Here is a 21,054-nt window from a genome sequence, read left to right as displayed (position 1 = left end):
GTGAGGAGCATGGGGGGCTTGAGGTTTCCCAGCTGGTGGGGGGGGGGCGAGCGCTGGGTGGCTGATTAGTTGGAAGGAAAACAGGGCTGACAAGGGACAGCTTTCGTAAACAAGAAGTCTCTGCCTGGCAATTTCCCTCTTACCCCCAACCTTGAACTAATTTTCAGGAAATCTTTCTTCCCTGATTACCTAATTGCTGCTAAGTGACATTTGAAGAGCTCCAAGAGGCCCGGGGGCCGGGGGCTGGCCTTGCCAGGGCCACCTCCCTGCTGGAGAGAGTGGCCCCCAGGTCCTGGGGGCAGTGAGGGGGGCTAGGCTGGTCCAGCACCTCTGTGAGGCCCCCGCCGCATTCCCACTTGACGGGGGTCGGTGAGGTCGCCGGGGAATGGGGGAAGCAGACACCAAGAGGCTGGAAAACAAGAGCCAGACACCAGCTTGACGCTTTGGGCGGCAGCTCTTGTAAACAGGGACCGGCGGTTTCTAGATGTTTCGGCTGCTTCCTGCAAAGCAGCTCAAGGTGGCACCAGATCCCTTTCTGAGACTACACAGACCAGCCTGCAGGGGAGCCTCCGTTCTCCCTTGTTTGGAGGGCACTGTTTTCCAGGGGGGTGGCTGTGAGCAAAGTGGGGAGCAGAAGGGGCTGCAGCCCCAGACCTTCCCTGAATTCGGGAGAGCCCACTCCCCCCTTTCTTTAGGTCGGGTGTCCTCACGCACCTCAGAAAGTCCGTAAAATGCTGCAAGGAAACCGGGATCCCCTCATCCTTGTTCCCGGGAGGGCACTGTGGTCCCAAACTCTAATGGTGGAATAAAATACTGCATCCTTTCAAAGTGGCCTCGAGAACGGGGAGCCCCAGGGAGGGGCTGTGGGGTCAGACTCTTGCAGGATACGTTGACAGCAGCTGGGCGGCTCGCTGGTGTTTACCAGTGAGGCCATCTCTCTCTCCTCTTTCCGGGCCGAGATTAAATGTGCAGAACAGCCCAGCTGTTCAAAAGGCTTTTTGCAAGGTATTTAACAGACCGTGGTCACTGTCCAGCTTAGCGGAATCAGGAAAAAACAAAACAGACCCTTGCACTTACCACGCCAACAGCACGCTTGGTAACCCGGCACGGAGTTCTGCGATCCGTGCCTCTTGCCCGGGGATCAGCTCAAGGCCCAGCTGGGTTCCTGGGCACCATCTGTCCCCATGGGACAGTCCCGCCGTGATCCTACCAACTACAGCACCACGAGCCACGGGCCCAGGTCCTGTCTGGGAGAAGGAGAGGGAACAACTTCGTTCTATCCTAATGTTTATTATTCAGACTTCTTGGATTATTAAATGCTAAAATATATGAAAATTCAGAGGCTGCTCTTTTGAGGATCCAAGAATGTGAGGTTTCGGCAAGGAGCCTTCACTGGGTTTGGCAGGGGCTCCCGTGACGTTGGTCCTGCACGGTGGGTTTTTCTCTGCCCACTGCCTTTGATGGTTTTCCCAAACCACTCGATTCAGGAACCAAGAGGTCACACTGCCAGGTGCTGTGCCTTCAGCCTTTTGGAAAGAGGGCTCCTGAATCGGCCACTCGGGGGGTGGTCTCCAGCCTGTGCGGAGAAACGAGAAACGAGAAACGCGCCCCTGCAGGCCGAGTGAACGGTGGCATTTCCTAGTGGGTGGCTGAGAAGCAGCCTGGCCTCGAGCTTGCAGCATACATGCTGCCCCTCTCTGCGCTGTTTGCCCTGGAGCAGGTCACTGCCCCTCTCTGCGTGTTTTGTTTCTGTAAAGTGGGGGTGATGACTCAAGCCCCCTCAGTGGTCCCCAGCTTTGGGGCTAGAGTCATTCAGGGCCGTTCTGAGTCACAGGGGGCTGCCCAGGGCACTGCAGGGTATTGACCCACTCGAGGCCAGGAGCATCCCCACCCCAGTTGTGACAACCAGAAAGTGTCTAGACATTGCCGGATACCCTGCCTATCTTAAGGGCCACGTCAAGGATTCAGAAAGTTAGTCCGTACAGAGCCCTCAGAATGGTGCCTTGCATGGGAGGTGCAGGCTGCAAACCTGCCCTTGGAATTGGGGGTGGACGACCCTCGGGAACTGGATCCACATGCTCCTCTGGCTCCATGGGGCGAGCACCTCCTGTTCCAATAGCTGCCGAGGGGTCCTGCCCCAGCCGCCCCCTGGGCTGTGCTTCGTGCTGTGTCCATCATGTCCGGCAAGGACAGTGACATGACACAAGGCTCTCTGCCGTTCTCTCTGGGTCCCCACAGCAACGCTGTCTCTCCTAGGCAGAAACTAGGTCTTGAGTATCTGATGGGGGCTTTGAGCTTAGGCTATCTTCTCTCCCTTTGCTTATTTACATCCAGGGCACACAATGCTGTTCCCTGGGTCCTCATCGGCTTCCTGAGGGGAGTGATGGCATTCTCCCGGATGATGGCATGGCAGAAACGCCGAGCCTCCTCATCAGGCCCTTGCACTAATGGTTACTCAGGAGCAAGGTTCTCCCAAATTGGAAATGTCCAAACATCTTCTGCAGGCCTTTGGAAGAGGAGACGCTGGTGGCAATAGGCCCAGGGAGTACCCTGACTGGAAGGATCCAAGATGGCAGGTGAAAATGGGCCCCAGGAGGGAGGTGAGGGAGGGAACTGGGAAGAAGACTTAGCTGGGGTCATGCAGCACCATCAGTGTGTTTGGCAGGGCAAGGCTTTTGTGGGTCGTTCCGGGAGAGGGTAGTGGCATTCGGCACCCACTTGGCCATGCAGAGCTGCTGTTGAACCATGAGGCCCCAGATGGAGCCCCAGTTTGTGATACACATCTTCTCTTGCTCCCGGTGGTGGAGGGGCAGGGGGAGAGCCGATGGCAGCTGGGACATCTCTGGCCCGGGCCTGGGACTCAGCCAGGGGCGCTCGATCCAGGCAACAGCGAATATGCACCTGATTTCTCCACAAACAAGGAGAAATCAGTCGTGACAAGACACACACTTTGAGGCGTCAATTCCCCATCATAATTTCAAAGCGAATAAATGAAGCGGGGGTAATAAAGTGACACTGGGGAGGATGGTGGGTCCTTAATGAGTGTGCCCTGACTGCTTATCTCAGTCAGCCTGCTGTGGCCACCAGAGCCCGAACATTGGGATGGATGTAAATAAACATTAATCAGCTTCTCCAGGGGCAGTTTATTTGCTGAGCCAACATGAATTCTCTTGGCAATTTTTTCCAGATCACTCTTGACGGAGACTCTCCTGTCTCTCAAACAACTGCCTTTAAATCGGCTTTCAAAAGTCTCTCGCTCTCGCTCTCTTGCACGTACACTCTCATCTTTGTCTGTAATAACCCCATTAAAAGAATTTGAAAATAAAAGCCAAACTGTTGGCTGCTTTTTAAAATAACAACTATATCTCGATGGTAAGAGACTAATTTGGGGGGGGGAGAAGAAAAGGAGATCCTCAAGTATTTCATAAAGACACCATTTGGGGTTTATAACCCCCAAAGTCCTTCCCTCCTTCCTGGATTCATTCTATAATTATCACCACTCAGACCTTTTCGTTCCTAACTAACGGCACGGCTAACTGACTTGTTTCTCACAAAGTGAAAAGATAATGCACGCATTGATTGTCTCCTCCCAGGCCTGCCGGGGCCTCTCCATGTACGTGTGATCTCAAAAGACTCTGCCTATTGCTTGTGAACGCTCCAGGCTGGCCAAACCCAGACTCTGTGCACCTGGGGAGTCAACGCGCCTGCCATCCAAACACGCTCCCTCACGACGCACCACACCTGATCAAAGGTAGAGGTCAGTCATCCAGCACATACATGGTTGGTCATGTGCGTGAATGACCTGCCCAGACTACCACTTTTAAAGCCCATCATGGAGCACAAAACACATTACGGTTCAATTTACAAACGTGTGTCAAGAAAACCCAATCAAGATAAAGACTGTGAGTCGTCAGGTGGGCTCCTTGGATGGATGTGATTCCATTTTCCTCTTCTGAGTGGGGTTCCACGTCCATCTCTGTCTCGTTTTGTCTTAGCCCCATCCCTCCCAAAGAGATGGTGCCCAAAGACCACAAAGATATTGAGGCTCAGAAACCTTCCCCCTGGAGCGTGGGTACCAGCTGGGCTCACTGGAGCCCATTCCTCTTTTTCCAGACTGCAGCCCTAATGCACCCACTCATTGTTTCTTGTTGACAATGAAAAATCGTGACCTTTTTGGTTCTGTTCTTATTGACAGCAAAGGGATGGATCTGCCTAAACAGAAAATAAGAGCTACCGAGAATATTTTATGCCACTTGAGAAAGGTGAAGCTAGCGAGACCTTTTGCAATCAGCAAAGCCTGCAGCCAGCTTCTGTCACCATATATCACTCACCCATTCATTTAGTAAACAGTCTGAGCACCATTATGCCCCTGAATCTAAACTACTTGTGTTCTCACCAAGCTCTATTCCCGGATCCCTGAAAAAAAACCTACCTATCTAGGTGGTTTTCTAAGCCAACGGTTTAAGATAAAAAATGTGTCCAGTGGAGCTTTCAATCTTGTTCTGGGAAGTATGATCAGTATACCCCTAAAGTTGAGGACAGGAATCTTTCCCAGCAAGACTCCCATATGCCAAAAAAGCAAATGAACACTGTGGGTGGAGAGAGAGGTTCAACACACTGCTCACTCATTCTTGTTTAAAGAACACGTGAGAAAAACTCTCAGTACAACATTCAATGAATAAAAACATACTTCCATACATACTGTGGTCAAAAACAGACAGCAGAGTTGGGAAGGAAAATGGGAGATGCAAAGCCAGAGCCAGGGCAATGGAGGGGGGATCAAGAGCAGGAGACAAGGAGAGTCAAATACAGGTGCGTGGAAGAGGGATGGCCTGGCCTGCCCCACTCCCCCAGTGTGGTGTCCCCAGGGGGCTGGGGACACCACAAGGACAGAGGCCATGTCTTGCTATTCCTTGCAATCTCAGGATGCAGCACAGTACCTAGTATACAGCAGATACTGGCTTAGACATTGGACAAGAGCCAGAAAGACTCTGACTCTCAGGGAAAAGTCCTCCCTCATTTTGTGGCTTGACTGAACTCAGCTCAACTCAACTCTACCAGATGCAATTCTCATCTCTCCTTTCTTTTCTTCTCATGTTGGGGAGAAGATACCATTTTTTTCAGTCCTTCTTGGATTTTAGCAACTGGGGGAGCCACACTTCAGGGGAAATCCTACATCCAGGTAGGAGGTCCCAAGAGCCCAGTGGAAAGTCCAATGCTTTGTCCAGCTCTTCACCTCCATCTTATGAAATAAGATGGAGAGATTGACCTCTGGTCTAGGAAACCTTTCTCCAGCTCTCTCACTCGATAGAGGGATTTGGATCAGAAGGATGGTTTGGCCCGCTCACACAAATGTGAGGACGAAGGTCCCTCTGGGCAGGTGCTGAGGCTCAGAAAGGGTAACGTGCACTGTGAACCTGGCAGCCCCCCCCCCCCGCCCCCCCCCCCTTTTTTTTTACCAGCACAGTATCCTCATCTGAGAAGTGAGAGATTTGGAACAGGTATCCAGACTGTCCATCTGTGGGCCTAGAACTTGGCCAATGTCCCATGGTTAGTGAGAGGGAAGGCCAAGACTCAAATTTAGGACCTCTGCTTCATTAGCAGGCCTTCCCTCTCTCTTGGGGAGTTCTCACTGGTGAGGACCAGCCCCTGCCTTTCACCAGATGGCTTTTCAGATCCCAATTTTGGATTTCTCAAAGGTCTTCAAAGACTTTGTGAGCCCTTCCTGGTCCAGAGCATGTCTTGCCTCCAAAGCTATCTTTGGGCCTTAGCAATCAGAAGGCTACTGCTCCTTCAATGGTCATAGCGAAGTTGGGATAAAAAGGGGGATCTCATTACTTGAGGTTCACATGGATTCATTGTGGAGAGCTAGAACAAGTGCCTCTTACTCTAATTAAAGTGTAAAGGGTTGATATAATCCCATTTCCAGTACATGAACATTGCAGATGAGGGTTGATAACTAAGACACATATGCTATGGGAGGATTTGTGACAAGGAAGTTGGTGTTCCCCCAAAATTCTGTTTTTGTTTCCATTTCACCTAATACAATCAGGTCTCCTCTTGGGGAATTCCTGCAAAGTCCAACCTGGGTTCAAAGCACTTCTCATTTGCAAATTATTATGGAACTGAAACTTCTAAAAATAAACATCATAGGATTTATGGCAAATTGAAAAAGGCTCCTTCTTGAAAGTGATTCTCAAGTGAAACCGGTGAGAACAATTGTTCTGGGCCATCCAGGAAATGTTGGAGTTGGTGGTTGCTTTAGAACCATAGTTCTTTCTTGTGAACTCTGAAGGGTAGTAATTTGGGAATTGTGCATTTGTATCAATGACTATTACAAAATATATTTTAGACTATCATTTTAAATATCATGAGGCAGGTTGTTTAAATATTTTGTTTCAAAGTTGCAGCCAACAGTCCACACTGTAGATCAGCCCCTCTCCCTCAGATACTTCATAAGGAAGTTGAAGACCTTTAAGTCAACATGTAGAAATATTGGGGAAACACCAGTCCCACAAGGAAATGGTTTCTCAGGGTTCAACTCAGCCCTCAGAGGACCAGCAAGAGGGTTTCTGAAGGAAATGCCAAAGCAAGAGGTCTTTGAAAGACAACACTACCAAAGAGAAGACAGTAGAAGGGAGAAACTGACTTAGAAAACCTTTGGCCATCTGGTCAACCATTTGTGGACAGGCTAAATTATGCATTCATTCATCCAACACATACACCGTAAGTGCTAACTGCATGACATGTACATTCTAGGCACCTGAAATACGACCGTGAATAGCAGACATCTCAGGAGCTCTTCACTAGAGCTGCTGTGGGAAGACCTTATAAGGGAAGTGAAGAAGGCAAAAGGAAGTTACTAGCCCTGTCCTCAAGGGAGCTGCTTGTTCAGGAAGGGAGCACAACATGAACCTAAGAGAAGCTCCTCAGAAGTAAATATATATCTGATTCAAGGCATCAGCAGAGAAGATGGTACACAAATGACGGCTGAAAAGCACGGAGCCTTTGCACAGTAAGAGGTGGGATTCCAGCCAAGCCATACCACTTTCCTTTGTACTCCAGCCTGAAAGCTGAAAAATGGTAGAGCATTACTCAGTGACATATTCCACAGTCTTGACCTCCCAAATAGGATATTTTCCCATCTCTAACACCTCCAACTATCATTTCCCACCTGGACTTCAGCAAATGTGTTCTGATTGATCTCCCTGTGTCCACACTTACTCCCCAGCCCTCAGTTTTCCATGCAGCTCCAGAGATACCTCACAACCGTTAAGCAAATTCTGTTCTTCCCTGCTTGAAATCCACTGGCTTCTCCAAACTTAGACTAAAAACCCAGTCCCTCACCTCATCTTCACACCCAGCACTTCCTTCCTGCTTCCTCAATCTCACCTCCTCATGCTCACCCCAGGACCTTTGCATGTGCTATTCTGTCTACCTAGAACACTCTTACTGCTATTCTGCATATGACCAGCCTCTTATTATTGAAAGAAGCCCTCCCCTTGCCCCTCCTTGTTTAAAGGAGCCCCTCCCGATTAATGTCTACCCTATTTTGCTTCATTCACAGGCTTTATCATCTGGAATTATCTGTTTACTTATTGATTTACTTGTCATAATCCTATCCCCTAATAGAATGTAAGCTCCTTGAGAGGAGGGGGTTTTTGCCTTGTGCATGCTGTATTCCAAGCAGTGGGCACAGTTCCTGAAAGATAGCAGGTCCTTAAGAAACATCTATCAAAGAAAGGTAGGTTCTTTTTAACTTACCTCAGCTGGCAGGTTTTGAGGGCCAAGGAGGATAAGACATGGGAGTGCTGGATGTGAGGGCAATCTGGCTGCGACATCTGTCACCCCATTGATCGCCAGGGTTGATTCGGCTGATCTGGCTGGCTAGGCGGGTGTCCCCTTCCTCCCTCACCGCTCCATGTGCGTCCTTCCCGAAGCTGTGCGCTCGGTCGAAGAGGACGACCTTCCCCGATAGAGGAGGACCGTTCTTCGGTCAAGGGTATACGAGTAGCTGCACTCCCCTGCTGGAACCTCCAAACGAGCTCTCAAGACATGGGAGTGCTTCTGAGCTGCACAGATGCACATTGTTAGAGTAGAAAGAAAGATGATGCTGTGTGCATTACCAGCAGTAGGGGCTGAGGAAGATGGTGGCTTTGCCTCATCTCCCCTGTGTGATTGAGAAGCCCCAGTGGACCTGGCCCAGAGTGGGTCCGTTAGTGATCCAATGAGGATCTCGGTAGGACGACACATTTTATAGTCTATCTACATGGTTGAGCTCATCCTTGCTGGTAGGAGACAAGGGGGTCATGAGGAGAGATTACCCTTGGCCTAGAGCATCCTCCCTGGGACACCATGAGCACAAATGGTTTGACTTCCCACCCCCAGCAAAGCACAAATTCCACCTCCCAGGAGCTTCCCTTCTTGAATGGCAAGAGGCATCTCCCCTGAGCCTCGGTTTCCCCTGCTGGGAGCTGTGTTTGCTAAGTAACGCCACCAGCACTGGGGTGCCCACTGCCGGGACCCTGCCCTCTGCCCGTGGCCTCCAGGCTTCACGCTTCCTGGGATCTTCCCAGCAACCGCACGGGGCTGCGTGACTACATCGTGTCCCTTTACGGATGGGAAAACTGAGGCTCAGAAAGGGAGCGGGTCTTGCCCAGGCTCCCCGAGTCAGCAAGTGGCAGAGCAGGGACCTGAACTTGAGTCTGTTTCCTTCTCATGCAGTGGCATGGACCAGCTGCCTGCAATCTTGGTTTTTGTTTTTGTTTTTTTGGAGAGGGTACTGTGGGGACAAATGCGTGTTGAATCTGCGAGTAGAGAACAACACTTTAAGTCAGCAAATTTGAGGAGGGGCAATAGGAGACAAGCCCCTCTTCCTGGGGTCCCAAGTAAGGCCTCTTGGTTCCCCCCACACACCCTCAAAGGAAAGCCAGGTGGAAGCCTCTGGAAGCGACTCCCTCACAGTCCTGGTCTGAGCATGGGCGAGGAGAGCAGGGAACTTCGCAGGGAGAGACCCCCACCCGGCCCCCGGCTCTCGCTGACCAGGAGCTGGGGGACTTGGCCGGCAGCCGCCTGCAGTTCCGCCCTCGGCCGCGTGGCTGCGCTGTTGGGCAGCGAGTGAGCGCGGCGCGTGGGGGCGGCGGCGGCAGCGGTCTGGGCCTCCGCGGGCTGAGCACCCCCACCCCGTCCCCGGGGGTCCGGCCCCGGTGGGATCCGGGAGAGGCGCCAGGGGGCCGGGGGGCCCCGCCGGGGTGGCTCGGCCTGGGACGGTCAGGGAGGGAGCCCCCTGAGCCCCGGGGGGCGCCCAGATTGCGGCCCCGTGTCCCTGGGCGCCGGCTGGGGCTGGGAACAGGGAGGCCGAGGGAGGTGGGCGTGGGGGCCCCAGGTTCCGCCCCCCCGGGGCGGGGGAGGGGCAGGGGGCGTCGGGGCCCATGGGGCGGAGCAGGGGACAGAGCAGCTTGCTGCAGAGGGGACGCCTGTGACCACCTGGCGCAGGTGCGGGGGTGTCAGGAGGACAGCGAGGCCTGGGGCCCAGGGACGCAGAGACAGACGCCCCTTGTGCGCTTTGCCAGCCGCCAAGGTGACCGTCAGCTGGCAGGGTGCTGGGTGAACCCTGACTCTGGGCCTGGACAGTGACACAAGCCCACTCCCCAGCCTGTAGAGTGTGTGTGTGTGAGTGTGAGAGAGAAGAGCAGGCGTGAGTGTGTGTGAGTGTGAGAGGGAAGAGCAGGCTTGTGTGTGTGTGAGTGTGAGAGAGAGAAGAGCAAGTTTGTGTGTGTGTGAGTGTGAGAGAGAAGAGCAGGCGTGAGTGTGTGTGAGTGTGAGAGAGAAGAGCAGGCTTGTGTGTGTGTGAGTGTGAGAGAGAGAAGAGCAGGCTTGTGTGTGTGAGTGTGAGAGAGAAGAGCAGGCTTGTGTGTGTGTGTGTGAGTGTGAGAGAGAGAGAAGAGCAGGCTTGTGTGTGTGTGTGTGAGAGAGAGAGAAGAGCAGGCTTGTGTGTGTGTGTGTGTGTGAGTGTGAGAGAGAGAAGAGCAGGCTTGTGTGTGTGTGAGTGTGTGTGAGAGAGAGAAGAGCAGGCTTGTGTGTGTGTGTGTGAGTGTGAGACAGAGAGAAGAGCAGGCTTGTGTGTGTGTGTGAGTGTGAGAGAGAAGAGCAGGCATGAGTGTGTGTGAGTGTGAGAGAGAGAGAAGAGCAGGCTTGTGTGTGTGTGAGTGTGAGAGAGAAGAGCAGGCGTGAGTGTGTGTGAGTGTGAGAGACAGAAGAGCAGGTGTGTGCGTGTGTGTGAGTGAGAGAAGAGCAGGCTTGTGTGTGTGTGTGAGTGTGAGAGAAGAGCAGGCTTGTGTGTGTGTGAGTGTGAGAGAGAGAAGAGCAGGCTTGTGTGTGAGTGTGTGTGTGAGCGAGAGAGAAGAGCAGGCTTGTGTGTGAGTGTGTGTGAGCGAGAGAGAAGAGCAGGCTTGTGTGTGTGAGTGTGAGAGAGAAGAGCAGGCTTGTGTGTGTGAGTGTGAGAGAGAAGAGCAGGCTTGTGTGTGTGTGTGTGTGTGAGAGAGAGAGAGAAGAGCAGGCTTGTGTGTGTGTGTGTGAGAGAGAGAGAAGAGCAGGCTTGTGTGAGTGTGTGTGAGCGAGAGAGAAGAGCAGGCTTGTGTGTGTGTGTGTGAGAGAGAGAGAAGAGCAGGCTTGTGTGTGTGTGTGAGTGTGAGAGAGAAGAGCAGGCTTGTGTGTGAGTGTGTGTGTGTGTGTCAGAGAGACAGCGAGAAGAGCAGGCTGGGTCCTCCAGCTGCAAGGAGAATGGCGGGAGCCGGGGGGCCGGGAGAGCAGGGCTGGGGGCCGGCCCGCGTGTTGCGTCTCCGGCCCGCGTGTTGGGTCTCCGGCCCGGCGGGGGTTAAGGGAGCCCTTCCTACCGCGGCTAAAGGGCAATAAAGCGGCGGTTTTCCGCCAGGGGGAGAGACAGAGATTGATTTTCTGCCTCCGTGAGCAGCCGCGCTGGTGCGCACACGCACGTGCACACGTGTGATCTCCTGCGAGCAGCGGAGTCTCGGGCTCACACCGTGACGCGTTCCGCAGACGGAGCGTGTGCATGTGTCTTCCTGACGTGGTGTGTGTCTTGGCACAGAAGACGTTTCCAGAGGGAAGGAAAGAGCGAGAGGGGAGGGAGGACATCTTCTGCCCACACACATACCCAAATACTCCTCGCTTTCCCCAAACTGAGAAATCGGATTTGTTTCTCAGGTGCCGCACACTTAGTGACAGAATGGGAGGCGTGTTTGCCTCACAGCGGGGCCCGATAAACACCCCCTGAGCCTGGTGTGTGTGCGAGAGAGACAGACAGACGGTCAGACAGATGGAGACAGAGACAGAGAGACACAGAGAGACAGAGACAAAGATACTTCAGTTCAAAATACTTCAATTAAAAAAAAAATGCCACCCCCCCCAAGAAACACAGAATATGAGAGAGAGAGAGACAGAGAGAAAGTGGGAGAGTGACAGACAGGAAGAGAAGGATTTTTCTTTTCTATCTGGAAAAACAGCACATGCACTTTTTTGTTTGCAGGGAGACAAATCAACAGAGAGAGCCGTTTTCTGCTTGTAACCACACACACGCGAACACGCACACTTTTCTTCTTTCCCAGTGTGTACTGGTTATATCTGGCATGTGCTTTCTTGGGGAGAGGGGAGTGGTGTTGCCCAGCGATGAAAAGCCGCAGGGAGAGACTTTTCAGAGAAGGAAATAGAACGTTCTCTGCCCGGAGACACACGTTTCTGTGAGCCGAGAATTACAAAGTGCTGGTATTCAGGTGATGCATACTTAGAAAACCAGACATTCTGCATGAGTGTGTGTGTGTGTGTGTGTGTGCGAGAGAGAGAAATACACATTCTGTTTCATGGAAAAAGATGCATATATATATATATATAGTTTTTTGCCTGCTGCAAGAGACGTTCTAATAAATTTAGGGTTTTTCCCCCTACACACACACACACACACACACAGAGTTTGCTGTGAAGAGGGTGAACATGTCTGTTTTATCTGGTGTGGTCTTCAAGGGGGAGGGTGCACTTTTGCCCAGTGATTTTTTAAAAAGTGACTTTTTTTTAGTGAAAATACAGAATTTTGTTTTCCCTGGAGACAAGCACACGTATCATTTTCTGTAAGCTGAGAAATGCGTTTGTTTGTTTCTTGTTTTGTTCATTTTCCAGGTATACAAACAGAGAAGAGCCGCATCGTGTGTGTTGGGGCGGGGGGGGGGGGCGGGGAGTATTTTTTCTTTCTGGAAAAACAACACATCTATTTTTCTGCTTGCAGGGAGTCGGCTCAACAGAGACTTTTCTCTGCTTATAACCGCACACGAACACACGAATCCTTTCTCTCTAAGTGTGTGTGCATGTGTTCATTAGTGGTGTGTGTGGGGGGGTGTCCTTTCTGCCCAGTGACAAAGAGCTCGGGAGAGACTTTTTGAGAGACAAAGAGAATGCGTTCTGCCTGGAAACACACTCATCTTTCTGTGAGCTGACAGTTACAAAGTGCTGGCTTTTCAGACGGTGCCTCATCTTAGTGAAAAAGGGAGGGTACTCCTACTTGAGTGTGTGTGTGTGTGTGTGTGTGTGTGTGTGTGTGTGTGTGAGAGAGACAGACAGACAGACACTCAGACAGTAAATTTTTTTGCCCAGAAAAAGATACATAATTTTTGGCTTACAAGCAGACAAACCAAAAACAGTGATTTTGCACACACACACACACACAATTTTCAGCTATGGCAAAGGAGTGGGAACAGAAGCGAGTGCCCTTACGGGGGGCATTCCTCTCCCAGGGGTAACACACTTTGGAGAAAGCCTTTTCGGGGGAAGAAATCATTTTCTGCCTGGACAGGTTTTCATGAGCAGAGAGTTAGAAGGGAAAGAGGGCTGTTCCTCGGGGGGACACACTTGATCAGCTGGGGCTTGTTTCTGCCCGAGTGTGTGTGAGGGGGTGTGCCCACACGGGGTTGTGTAGAAAGGGTGACAGGGGTGTGTGGGGGCACACACACGGTTCTCCCTTCCACGAGTGTGTGCGTGTGCGTGTGCATGAGTGTGACAGAGCCGCAGGCAGGGAACCACATGGACAGCAGACAGTCACGTACAGCTTGTGTCCCCCCTGGCACATACGCAGACAGACCCCTCCTTGCTCTGTGTGTGTGTGTGCATACCTGTGCCCACGTGTGCTCTCTTGGAGGGGCGTCTCTGGCTTGTGACAATCCTTCGGAAGGAGCCCTTTCTGAGAGAGAGCGCCTCGTGCCTTAAAGACCTCGGCAATTTTCTGTGAACCAAGAAACAGAGCGGGGCACGTCGGGTGGTGCACACTCGGGCGGGTGAGGGGACGCTTCTGTCCCAAGTGCCACGCACGTGTGTGTGTGTGTATGTGTAGGGGAGGGGGGAGGCAGTTGTTTTCCTCTCTGAAAGAAAACATGACTTTTCGAGGCTGCAGGGAGACTGACCCAAACCAGACATTTGCTTTCGCTCTGCACAAACACGATGTTTTCGGTTCAGAAAGAGGGGGACATGTGAGTGTGTTTCTCACAGGCGTGCTTTCTGTTGGGGGGGGTCACTTCTGTCCTGTTCAGACGGAGCCTCTTTTCCACGAGAGAAAGATTTGTATCTGGAGACAATGTGCTGGGGCCGGGCAACCCGAGGAAAGGGCCGGCTCTTCCGGGGGTGGGGGGCACACACACACTGGGCCTCGCTGCCCCGGCAGGCGTGTGGCTGACTGTGTGCGCATGTGAGCGTGTGTGTGCGAGACTGTTTTCCCCACCTGGGAAATGGCACATCCATCCCCTGTCGACAGACATTCAGGCCAACAGAAAAGGTTTCCATTTGTTCTTGTTGCTGTTGTTTTTCCTGCACACACAGGGACACACACAATCCCTGAGTGTGGAAAGAGAGTGAGCGCAGGTCTCTCTCCTGCGTATGTCTGCTTCCCCCGGGGACTAAGGGTCTCAGACGGAGACCTTTCGGAGTTAGACAGAATATGCTGTCTCTGGAGACCGGCAGGGGGGCAGATTGCTGCGAACCCAGAGGGGGCTGGCTTCCCGGGGGCGCGTCCTGCCCGACCCCTGAGTGCGTGCGTGCGTGCGTGTGTGTGCGTGCAGACCGCCTCTCTGCGGGAGGAAAGACAAGCGTGTGTTTTGCTGCCTGCAGGAGGCCGGCCGTGGGTGCAGGGCCAGGGGCACATGCGCGCGTCTCCGGGGCCGCCGGCCGGGCCTCCCCTGCGGGGCACCTGCTAGTGAGGGGGCCTCGCTCGGGGCAGCGGAGCTCAGGGCAGGAGGCGCTCTCGGCGGGGCCGGGCGAGTCCTGCCGGGAGACCCAGGGCCAGGCCATGGTGTGCGGGCCAGCACGCAGCTCCGTGTTGTGCGCCGGGGCCCAGGCTTCGTGAGGAGCGAGACGTCTTCCCCCAGCGGCGCGGCCCCTGCAGGACACAGAGCTGTGTGCGTGTGAAGAAGAGACACACACTTTTTCTGTGTTTGTGCTTTCAGAGAAAGACGCCGGCCAAGACGGGGAGAGACAGGTCCTGCACACACACCCACGCACATACACCCATGCGCACACACACACCCATGCACGCACACACCCGCACACGCACGCACATACACCCATGCACGCACACACACCCGCACACACACCCACGCGTGCACACACCCATGCGCGCACACACACACGCACACACCCACGCACACGCACACACACCCATGCGCACGCACACACGCACGCGCACACACACACCCATACGCACACATGCAACCCACGCATACCCACGCACACCCACGCGTGAACACACCGACGCACACCCACCCACACGCACACATCGATCCCGAGCCTCCCCAGCGCTCGCTGCGTGCTTTCTTGTTGTGTGTGGAGTGTGCACGTGTACCATCTGCCTCACGACGGAGACCTTTAGAGAAAGACTTTCGGAGACAGACAGAGCTCTGCCCGGGGAGACATACACACTCGTCTACACTCTGGGGAGTAAAGGGTTTGTTTTTCCAGGGACGTGCGTTTCGTGAGAGAAGAGAAGACCTTTCTCCGCGCACGTGTGTGTGTGTGTGAGGCGGATGCATTTTTCTTTGTGTCTAAAGACCATATATATTTTTCTTCGCTGGGAGGGACAAACGGACAGAGAGAGGCATTTATCCACGGTCCCTACACGTGCCTGTGTGCACACGTACACACGATCCCCTTCCTGTTTTCTTCTTGTGCCGAGAATTTATGTGTCTGTTTTTCCTCTCTGGGACGTACTTCCTCAAGGGAGCCGGCACTTCTGCCCAGTGAGGATGGGCTTCGGAGACCGGCTTTCTGACAGCGAATAATCTTTGCCACACGCACGCACACGCATGCACGCTCGCACACAATTTTCTGTATGCTGAGAAATAGAGATTGTTTTTTCTCAAATGATACTTCCCTAAAGAACGGAAGTAATTTCTGTCTAGTTTTAAATCCAGTAGAGAGAACTTTCTGTGTACGTGTGAGATAGAGACAGACAGACATTGTTTTCTTCCTGGAAAAACACATAAGTATTTTTCAGCTTCCAGGGAAAAAAGACCAATAGGCAGGAGCACTTTTCTGGGTGTTTCTCTGTCACGCGTGCTTTCCTCGGGAGTGGGTTGTGTTCGTGCCCGGAGATAGAAGTCTTCAGAGAGAGACAGGACGGAGAGAGAGCGAGCGAGAGGGAGCGAGAAAGAGCGAGCATTTTCAGCCGGGCTTGCAGCCTGCCGGGAAACAGGCAAAGACGATGTTGCGTGTCGGCGTCGGGGACTCGGGGAAGCTGCCGAGGTGGCTCTGCACAGATGTGTCCCTGCCGTGTGTGGGAGTGGCCCTTCGCTCCCGGGGCAGGAGCCGGCGTCGCTCTGCCCGCGCCGGGACCCCGGGGCACACGGGCGCACACCTCCCAGGCCCCGGTCCCCCCGAGCACGGCTCGGACTGCGGCCAGTTCCGTGCTGCCTTAACATGGGTGTGTTCTACCCAGAGACAGCAGTGCCGGGAGGGAGAGACGTTCTCTGTCTAGAGAGACACTCTGTGCGTGCCTGCAGACACACGCACACGCACACACAGACTTTTCCATCTGCTGAGACATGGAGAGTGTGCATATGTGACACAGAGAGAGAGATAGAAAGAGACAGAGACAGAGAATGACAGAGACAAAGAGAGACAGAAATACAGAGACAAAAACAGAAAGTTACAGAGATAGAGACAGAAAGAGACAGAGAGAAAGATATTCAGAGACAGAGAGACAGAAAGAGAAATAGAAACAGATACAAAGACAGAAACAGAGAGACAGAGATAGAAAGAGACAGAGACAGAAATACAGAGACAAGAGACGGAGACAGAGAGACAGAGACAGAGAAATACAGAGATAAAAACAAAGTTACAGAGATAGAGAGACAGAGAGAAAGACATTTGGAGACAGAGACAGAAAGAGAAATAAAGACAGAGACAGAAATACAGAGACAGAGAAAAAGAGATAAAGACAGAGACAGAGAATGAGACAGAGACAGAAATACAGACAAAAACAGAAAGTTACAGAGATAGGAAGACAGACAGAGACAAAGACAGAGACAGAGAGACAGAGACAGAAATACAGAGACAGAGAAAGAGACAGAGACAGAAATACAGAGACAAAAACAAAGTTACAGAAATAGAGACAGAAAGACATTCAGAGACAAAGACAGAAAGAGAAACAAGAGACAGAGACAGAAATAGAGACAGGGAGATCAAGAGACAGAAAGAGAAAAAGACAGAGACAGAGAATGAGACAGAGACAGAAATACAGACAAAAACAGAAAGTTACAAAGATAGGAAGACAGAGACAGAGACAAAGACAAAGACAGAGACAGAGAGACAGAGACAGAAATACAGAGACAGAGAAAGAGACAGAGACAGAAATACAGAGACAAAAACAAAGTTACAGAAATAGAGACAGAAAGACATTCAGAGACAAAGACAGAGAAACAGAGACAGAGACAGAAATAGAGACAGGGAGATCAAGAGACAGAAAGAGAAAAAGACAGAGACAGAGAATGAGACAGAGACAGAAATACAGAGACAAAAATAGAAAGTTACAGAGACAGAAAGACAGAGATAGAGGGAAAGACATTCAGAGACAGAGACAGAAAGAGAAATAGAGACAGAGACAGAGAAACAGAGACAGAGAAAGAGGCTGGGAAGCAGACAGAAAGAGACAGAGAAAGGCAGAGATGGAGAAAGATAGAGATGGAGAGAAAGACAGAGACAGAAAGACAGTGATAGAAAGACAGACAGAAAGAGACAGAAACAAAGATAGAAAGAGACAGAGAAAGACAGAGATAGAAAGAGACAAAGAAATAGAGACAGAAAGAGACAGAGAGACAGAAACAGAAAGAGACAGACAGAAAGATACAGAGACAGAGGAAAAGAGAGACAGAGACATCTAGAGAGAAAGACAGAGACAGAGAGAGACAGAGAAAGAGAGACAGAGACAAAAAGAGTCAGAAAGACAGGAAGAGACAGAGAAAGACAGAGACAAAAACAGACAGAGACAAAGATAGAGAGACAGAGATAGAGACAGAAAGAGACAGAGAAAGAGGCAGAGACAAAGACAGAGACAGAGAGACAGGGACTGAAAGAGACAGAGAAAGAGACAGAGAGAAAGACAAAGAGACAAAGAGACAGAGACAGAGAATGAGAGACAAAGAAAGGAGACAAAGAGAAAAACAGAAAGACAGAGACAGAAGGACAGAGACAGAAGGACGGATACAGAAGGACAGAGAAAGAGACAAAGAGAGACAGAGACAGAAGGTCAGAGGCAGAGAGAGACAGAGACAGAGACAGAGCCAGGCAGAGAGCGGTTTGCCGCCCGCAGACAGAAATGGACTTCAGAGCTGGAGGGCAGCCGGGAGCAGGTGGAAGTCAGGGGGGGGCCCCACCACTGAGCCCCCTCCTGGCACAGGGCCTGGCTCAGCATAGGCACCCAAGGTTTTTTTTCAAGCTTCCTTTTCATGGGTCAGAAGTAGGTCCAAGCGCCACCACCCTGCCCCCCCACCACGTTCTCTGCATCCGACTCCAGCGGACTGTCCCTCAGCTGCCCGATCTCCTGTGTGTGCATGTGGGGGGGGGGTCATTCCCCATGATCAAAGGGCCTGGATGTCCTTGAGGCCCGATGCCTGAAACCATCCCCAGTCAACAGGTCTCAAATGCATGGAGCCTGAAGGGGACCCAGAGGACCCGTTGTCACCGTCACGTTAAGTGCCCCAGGAGGGCAGGGAGAGGGCACGATCCGGGCACTGGACATCATTGCTTCGGCCTAGAATATTTGCACCACCCTTGCAGCATGCAGTTGCCGGACAGAGGGCGCACCCCGGCTCCCCTCCCACCCCCTGTGCGATGGCAGTGGGGGTTCTTACGGCCCCTCCCAGCTGAGCCGAGCTAGGATGCAGGGAACTCAGGAAGAGGCATGGGGGCATGAGGCCCCCGGTGGGCTGACCGATGCGGCACAGCCTGTGAGCCCAGGGCTGAGCTCAGGGGCGCCCACCTGCTTCCCGGCAGACGGGAGCGAGAGTCTGGGCCTGCAGGGCATGCAGGGGTCGGCCTGGGCAGTGAGGAGCTAACATGACTCGGTGACCGGCTCACAGTAAGAACTCAAGCAACGGCAACTATTTTCATCTGTATTACTTTTACAAGTTGCAGAAGGACTGACCATCCACCCAGCGCTCGTTTTCCTTTGTCCTTGTGAATAGAGCCCTGATTACGTGTGACAGTGTGCCCAGCTCCACAGAGAGAGCTGACTCATCGCAGCCACTGAAATCCTATTCTCCTTCACTTTGATTGGTATAGGCGTGGGCACAGGACCCACTTTCAGACAATGAACTGCAAAAGAAAATCTACCAAGGGGCTTCTGGAAGAGATTATCTACCCGCCCCCCTCCTGCCCCCAGAATAAAGAGAAATTCATTAAAGAGAAGATTCTTTGGCTTATGCCCCCTTCTATCCTGTTGGGAACATCATTGTGTAAGAACATAATGCTTGGAGCTATGGCAACCCTATTGTGACCATGAGGATGGCACAGCGGAACGATGGGCAGAATGTGAATCTTTGGTGACATCTCTGAGTTGCTGCCCATCTCCAGGCTGCTAGTTACACACAGTTCATCAACTCCGCCGTTTGAGTCCCTGCTTGTTCCTTCCATGCTTCTGTTCTCCTCATTCTGCTGCCTACACAGCCTCGGTGCTGGGCACTCCCTGTTTTGCAGATGAGAAACGTGTCTCAGAGAGGCAGAGTGACACACCCAAGGTCACCCTGTTCATAAAAGGCAGAATCTCGACTTGAACCCAGACTTGTCTGTGAGCTTGGGCTTAGGGCTCCCAGATTTAGCAGAAAAAAAAAAGAAAAGCAGGACATCCAGTTCAATTAGAATTTCAGATAATTTTTTAGTATAAGTATGTCCCATGTAGTATTTGGCAGAAAGAAAGGCAGAGAAACAGAGAAACGCTATAAAATTATTATTGTTTTTCTGAAATTCTAATGGAACTGTGCATCCTGCATTCTGTTTTAACCCCACTCATGCTTAACCTGCTACTCTCCTGGAGCATGCTGATAGGAAAGGTCCTTAACACGTTTATTTCTGTGAATTACAGCCCCAAATTTCTTTAAAATATCTTTAATTTATCCCTACCCTTTCTTTCTTCCACTGCATTCTCCTGCCTGTGTCTTTCCTCTTGAAACAAGCAAAGGAGACCACTCTCTCTCTACACACCTCCAGAACTCTCATGGGACCAGGGATGGGACAGAGCTTGGTGTCCCCAGGGGAAGTGTCCTGGCTCCTTGCTTCTCTGCTCCTTGGCAAGCCAGTGGCTCATGGCTCCCTTTGCAGTTTGCAGATTGCCCTTATATTCCCAAGTATGCTGAAATGGGAAACATACACTTAGGACATGATGCGTTGATGGGAACATCTACCTGGAACCACTCTGTGAGAATACAGAGAAGCACGCCGGGACCCCCGCGATGCCACCTGCAGGGAGCAGCCTCCTCCCAGAAGCTCATTAGCATCACTGACACTTGCAGAAGAGACCGTGCACTCCCCATTGACTTGTCGTATCCAAGATGTGGCAGAGGCTGGAGGGGACACATGGACAGAGGCGGCCTGGCTGGTAGGAGAGGTGGGCTTCCCCTCTGGTCACTGGTCATTTGGACAAGGCTCTGCTCCTCTTGACCTCAGTTTCTTCATCTGTAAAATGAGGCAGTAACTCCGATTCAGGACTGACAGTCACGTGGATGTGCACGGGAGATGGCTGAGCGTGGATGAGGAGAGCAGCTTCTACAGGTCTCATGCACACACGTGCGTGCATGTAGGCACTCTGCCTCAGAGCTGGGCCATATGGAGCTTGCCTACCAGTGTCCCTTCTTCCTCTCTATCCTTCCCCATGCCTGCAAACTGGTGGGTCCATGGACACTTGACATCCTTTTTCCCAGCTCCTCTAGCCAGGGTCCAGAGCTCCTCTGTCTCCCATAGCCTTTCTGTTTGCCCCATCCTAGCATGTACCGTATTGAGTTGGGATCCTACCGACCTCCTTCCCTCCCAAACTAGACTCTGAGCTCCATAAGGGAGGAAATGTGTCTTAGTCCTCTTTACAAAACCCAGGTACCTAACACATGGTAGGTGTCCTACAAGGTTTTCTACTGAATGAATGAATGAACAAATGAATGAACAAACAAACGAACAAACGAATGAATGAATGATTCAGGCTTCTTGTTGTTGGGGGTGTCCAAGCTTCCCAAGTTTTTTAAGCATCATGGACAGCCACCATAGTTGTGCCAGGTGTTGTGGGATAAGAGAAGACATGTCCAAGAGACTCCTTCCCTAGAGGACCCTTAGAGTCTAGAAGAGGAAGCAAGACCAGCATCTATAAAATGAGAGACCTATTGAGTGCTATGCAGTGGAGTCTCACCTGTAGGAGAAGGTGAAATTTGAGATTTGAAGGAATGAGACAATGGTGTATGCTGAAGTGGGCAAAGACACCCATGTGGAAGAGATGAGAAGACCTACAACAATGGACAGGGTTCA

The sequence above is a fragment of the Mirounga angustirostris genome, unplaced genomic scaffold (assembly GCF_029215605.1).
Source record: "Mirounga angustirostris isolate CCGP_5_RB_7025 unplaced genomic scaffold, mMirAng1.0.hap1 SCAF_10, whole genome shotgun sequence".
NCBI classification, from domain to species: Eukaryota; Metazoa; Chordata; class Mammalia; order Carnivora; family Phocidae; genus Mirounga; species Mirounga angustirostris.
Note: the sequence above shows the minus strand (reverse complement) of the source record.